This window comes from Haliotis rufescens, unplaced genomic scaffold (genome assembly GCF_023055435.1).
Source record: "Haliotis rufescens isolate VD_foot unplaced genomic scaffold, xgHalRufe1.0.p SCAF_612, whole genome shotgun sequence".
NCBI lineage: Eukaryota > Metazoa > Mollusca > Gastropoda > Lepetellida > Haliotidae > Haliotis > Haliotis rufescens.
Genome location: NW_025964349.1, coordinates 5001 through 10419, shown reverse-complemented (window position 1 = coordinate 10419; position 5419 = coordinate 5001). Strand labels below are relative to the sequence as shown.

Below are 5419 nucleotides of genomic sequence, written 5' to 3'. Positions count from 1 at the left end.
AGACCCTGTTGAGCTTGACTTCAGTTAGGCATTGTGAAGCGACATGAAAGGTGTAGCATAGGTGGGAGTGCAGCAATGTACGCAATTGAAATACCACTACTTTCATCGTTTCTTTACTTATTCAGTGAAGCGGGAGACGGGGCCTTCGCGGGCCCAGTTTCTGGCTTTAAGTCCGGCCGCCTCGGCGGCTGGGCGACCCGCTCTGAAGACAGTGCCTGGCGGGAAGTTTGACTGGGGCGGTACATCTGTCAAATGGTAACGCAGGTGTCCTAAGGCGAGCTCAGTGAGGACGGAAACCTCACGTAGAGCATAAGGGCAAAAGCTCGCTTGATTTTGATTTTCAGTACGATTACAGACCGTGAAAGCGTGGCCTAACGATCCTTTTGAGACAATATGGCATTTATTGTCGCACTTTACGAGTTTTAAGCAAGAGGTGTCAGAAAAGTTACCACAGGGATAACTGGCTTGTGGCAGCCAAGCGTTCATAGCGACGTTGCTTTTTGATCCTTCGATGTCGGCTCTTCCTATCATTGCGAAGCAGAATTCGCCAAGCGTTGGATTGTTCACCCACTAATAGGGAACGTGAGCTGGGTTTAGACCGTCGTGAGACAGGTTAGTTTTACCCTACCGATGACGTTTATTGGTCGTTGCAATGGTAATCCTGCTCAGTACGAGAGGAACCGCAGGTTCAGACAGTTGGTCCATGTGCTTGGTGGAGGTGCCAATGGTGCGAAGCTACCCTCTGCGGGCTTATGACTGAACGCCTCTAAGTCAGAATCCCGTCCAGAGTCGCGACGATATCTTGCGCTCGCGCGTTGTTGAGGCTGATTATAAGCGCGTAAGCGCGAGTGTTAAGCCACGGCAGACGACCATAATGCCATGCCGTTATCGCCGGCTGGCTGGTCGAAGAGTTAACTCTTCAGAAGCAAGGTGCGGGCGTGAAATCGCTGGTAGACGACCCGTTTTTCGGTCTGGGTGTTGTGCGTAGTAGAGCAGCCACCACACTGCGATCTATTGAGACTTATCCTGTGACCCGTGGATTTGTTCGCAACCGATGCTGAGCTTGATTCCTCCTCACGGAAGGAAGCCTGAGCAGTAAGGTCTAAGAGACGGACACGTTCGCGGTAAAGTCGCGGGTTAGCTGTTTCGGCTAACACAGCCTCGGTACATCCAAGTGTGCGGCTCGCCCTTGCTTCGGTTGTTCTTTTTTTTTCAAAGTTATTTGGAAAAACATTGTCTTTATTTCCAGACCCCCGAACCCTGAGATCTTAACACAAACGCAAGTCCTATTCTTACTACAGAGACAGCTTACATTGCAGCATTTGCTGCTTACTGCAGTCTTTTTGGTGACATTTATACCTGAACATGTAAAAGTGTTTCTGGGCTTCCAAATGTGTGAACAAGAGGGTTCTACTCAAGTCGCAATCACACAAGGACTCTAGCTCGCAAGGGGAAAAATATTAAGGCTGTCTGGGTGAATGTGGGTAAGTTTCAACCTAGCGCGGGTAAACGGCGGGAGTAACCATGACTCTCTTAAGGTACACACACATGAAGGAAAAGTTTCAACCTAGCGCGGATAAACGGCGGGAGTAACCACGACTCTCTTAAGGTACACACACATGAAGGAAAAGTTTCAACCTAGCGCGGGTAAACGGCGGGAGTAGCCATGACTCTCTTAAGGTACACACACATGAAGGAAAAGTTTCAACCTAGCGCGGGTAAACGGCGGGAGTAACCACGACTCTCTTAAGGTACACACACATGAAGGAAAAGTTTCAACCTAGCGCGGGTAAACGGCGGGAGTAGCCATGACTCTCTTAAGGTACACACACATGAAGGAAAAGTTTCAACCTAGCGCGGGTAAACGGCGGGAGTAGCCATGACTCTCTTAAGGTACACACACATGAAGGAAAAGTTTCAACCTAGCGCGGGTAAACGGCGGGAGTAACCAGACTCTCTTAAGGTACATACACATGAAGGAGACATTTTTTCCCCAAATGTACGTTTGAAATATTGTCTTTAATTCCACACGTTGAAAAATGACAAGTTTTCACTTTTTCACAACTCTAAAAAAGTAAGGTTACTCTTTGAAATCACGCTAGGCTTAGCGCTAGGGTTAGGGCTAGGGTTAGGGGGTTAGCGCTAGGGTTAGCGCTAGGGCTAGGGTTAGGGGGTTAGCGCTAGGGTTAGGGTTCGGGCTAGGGTTAGGGTTAGGGTTAGGGCTAGGGTTAGGGGGTTAGCGCTAGGGTTAGGGTTAGGGCTAGGGTTAGGGTTAGGGCTAGGGTTAGGGCTAGGGTTAGGGTTAGGGCTAGGGTTAGAGGGCTGGGGTTACGGTTATGATTTGAGCTCTAGCTGTGGTAAGAGGTAGATTTCGCTATAAGAGGGCCATAATAGGATTCATATCATGCATATAATTTTTAAATTAATATGTCAAGAAGTGTATGTACACAAGCCGCAAATGCGTATGAAACAGCATTTTAAAGTTTGTGAAATTATCCATTTTTATTGTTATTGTTGTTTGACGCGTTGTTTGTATGTGTAGCAGGACTGGGTCCGATGCCCACAGACCACAGACACTACGGTGTTCGTCAATGGCCAATATTTATTAGCAGAAATTGTGAATGTAATTTTATAGAAAAACCACCCAGGTGTGTGGGCCTGGGTTGATATCACACCTGGGGACGATGCCGCGCTAAGTATCTGCACAGTAGTGCAAAACTCGTCTTGGAATTTCATCTAAGGTTCCCCAAAAACGATCCTTGTGAAAAAAACACCTGAATATATATATATATCTATATATATATATATATATATATATATATCTATATATATCTATCTTTATCTTTATCCGTGAAGAGGTATATGTGGAGTGACCACAGTCCTTAGGTGTCCAGCATACAGCATGGCTGAGTACCCAAGCTGGCCATATAGACAAAAGGCTTGAGTAGGGAGAGGGCTGGGGCTATTGTGTTAGTTCACAGGGTGTGACATTCACAAACAAACCATGCAGTAAGCATGCTTAGTAAGAATGCCGTGACTGATAGTTTAGTGTTTAGTGTTTAAAGTAGGCTGAGCAATAAAATAAAATGACCACAACTGCATTTAATTATGTACATGAATTATACTTAAAAGGTAAAATACAAGAAATAGTCAAAATATGTAACTGCCACATATGTGTGTGTGTGTGTGTGCGTGCGTGCGTGCGTGCGTGCGTGCGTGCGTGCGTGCGTGTGTGTGTGTGTGTGTGTGTGTGTGTGTGTGCGTGCGTTCTTCATCCTTAATAGCATGCATATAGGAAATACTTTGCAGTATTTTCATGTACATCTCTTTCTGTCTTAGAATTGTTATGTAACTGATTGAGATACTACCAGATTCGCATGTAAGGTGTTCATTTCTATGCCTCCATAGGCTAATATCGTATCATTGTACATTTTGTTAGGTAATCAATGTCTCATTTTTCGTGTCAGTACTTCACATTGCATAATAAGTATGTTTACTAATGCGCTACACTTCAGCTTTATGTTAGATGTATGACGCCTAACTGAATCGCGTTGCAATCATATTTGATTCGTTGTGACTAGTTATTACATTTACAGTGACTATCACTATCTGTAATTCTTTCTTTTGAGTAAGAATGATTTATATCCCGCGATATATACCGTTCAGCAGTCACTGCTTGGCTTTATTGTCATATGTCTCTGTTCATGTTCTCTGTATAGCCCGTAGTGTTACTGCGCCAGCCGGTGAGCTTTGTTCAACATTTCACATATATGTAAGGGTTAGACTCGACGACCTGGGCTTGTTCCCATGTGAAATATATGCTACAATAGTTACAGTGGTTCATCTGATATGAAGTGCGTTATGTTACATCAAATAGTTAAGTTTATTAAGATTTGGTAACAATACTATGTGTACTGTGTTTTTTGACTGGCTATTTTTGTGTGAAAAGTAGCCTGCTGTTCGGGTAAAAAAAGTTCAAATAATATTAAATGCTTATGAAAAGCTAGATACAAGTGACATGGGCCTGCTTGTGACGTTTCATGGGGTTCTGCTGAATAGTGTAAGAAATATGAAGTATTTAGTATGTGATTTGATGAAGGAAATTACATTTTTTCTCCTTATTATCACCCTCACTCCCAAAATAAGAGTGCAATGACAAAACTGATTATTTGTGACAAACGAGCAATCTATCACGGAGGTACATGCAAAATTTCATGAAGATCGGCCGAATAGTTTAAGAAATAATATGGTTTCTTTACGAGTGGGTATTTGTTGTGACAGGCTAACTATCCAGCGTATCGCCCGGGCTGCCTAGTAATGTGAAGGCGGCCAGACTCGCCTGCAGTGCAACGGCTCGTGTTGTAAGGCAGCTCGGTGGGTCCTGGCGCGGTGCGCCGAGTGTTGGTAACTCGGAATGCGGGCGGTATCTCCTCGGGGATATTACGACGCATGAACGGTGCTCGTGTCGGAAGATATTTGCGTGTGATCTCGGTTCAGTTTTAGCTAGTAAGCCTTAACTCTCCGTGTATCGTGCGCTGTTCCTCGGCAGTACGTTGGGTCGCGATCCTCGTCTCCGTGGCAAATCATCGACTACACAGTAAAGTTCGTAAGTCCCCCTTCACAACTGGCGACCAGTGCTCCCATGACGAAAGGGAACGGTCGGCAAACGTCGCTCTCGTTTCCCGGGGTGCCCTGCCTTATCGTTAGGTGGGAACGTCCTCGTCGCCGGGAGTCAGAAAACGGCTCGTGGTAGACTGAGTGAGGTTGAGAATGCAACAACCGACGTTGCAGCCAGGCGACCGCTCGCCTTTGCTACCAACTGCTTGCATAAGCAATCTGATTGTCGTGAGGAAGGCAGACCCCGGCATCCGGGGTTCGTCTGCGCTCGGTACGAGAATCAATCGCCGACGTCAAAGCAGCCCGTGGCGTCACCCCCGCACTATCGTTTCGGGTCGGGCTTTTGTGAAGTAGTCGCTTTTCCACCCCGAGAACGCTCTCGGCGGAGGGGATTGTGGCAGGGATGGCTGGCCGCCTCGGTCGGGTTGAGCTTTTTACGGGACTCGCTCGTGTGTTTCGGGGCTCTCCTCGCCGGCGGTTCGGACGTCCCGGTCTGTTTGTCTGCAAAGACTAGGACCTATCTGGTTGATCCTGCCAGTAATCATATGCTTGTCTCAAAGATTAAGCCATGCATGTCTAAGTACAAACTCTAGCACAGTGAAACTGCGAATGGCTCATTAGATCAGTTATGGTTCCTTAGATGATACAATCCTACTTGGATAACTGTGGTAATTCTAGAGCTAATACATGCACTAAAGCTCCGACCCTTTCTGAGGGGAAGAGCGCGTTTATCAGTTCGAAGCCAGCCGAGCCGCAAGGCTCGTCTCTTTGGTGACTCTGGATAACTCTAGCGGATCGCACG

The 5419-nt window shown here is 46.4% G+C and overlaps 1 non-coding gene across 1 annotated transcript in view; it reads left to right on the top strand.

Annotated features, from left to right (window-relative positions):
• Positions 1–5135: 5135 nt before the first annotated feature.
• The window catches only part of LOC124129785, a 1859-nt gene continuing 1575 nt past the window's right edge, over positions 5136–5419 (top strand). Inside the window, exon 1 of the ribosomal RNA XR_006860443.1 lies at positions 5136–5419. This exon is cut by the window's right edge and continues 1575 nt beyond it. This is a non-coding gene — a ribosomal RNA (small subunit ribosomal RNA).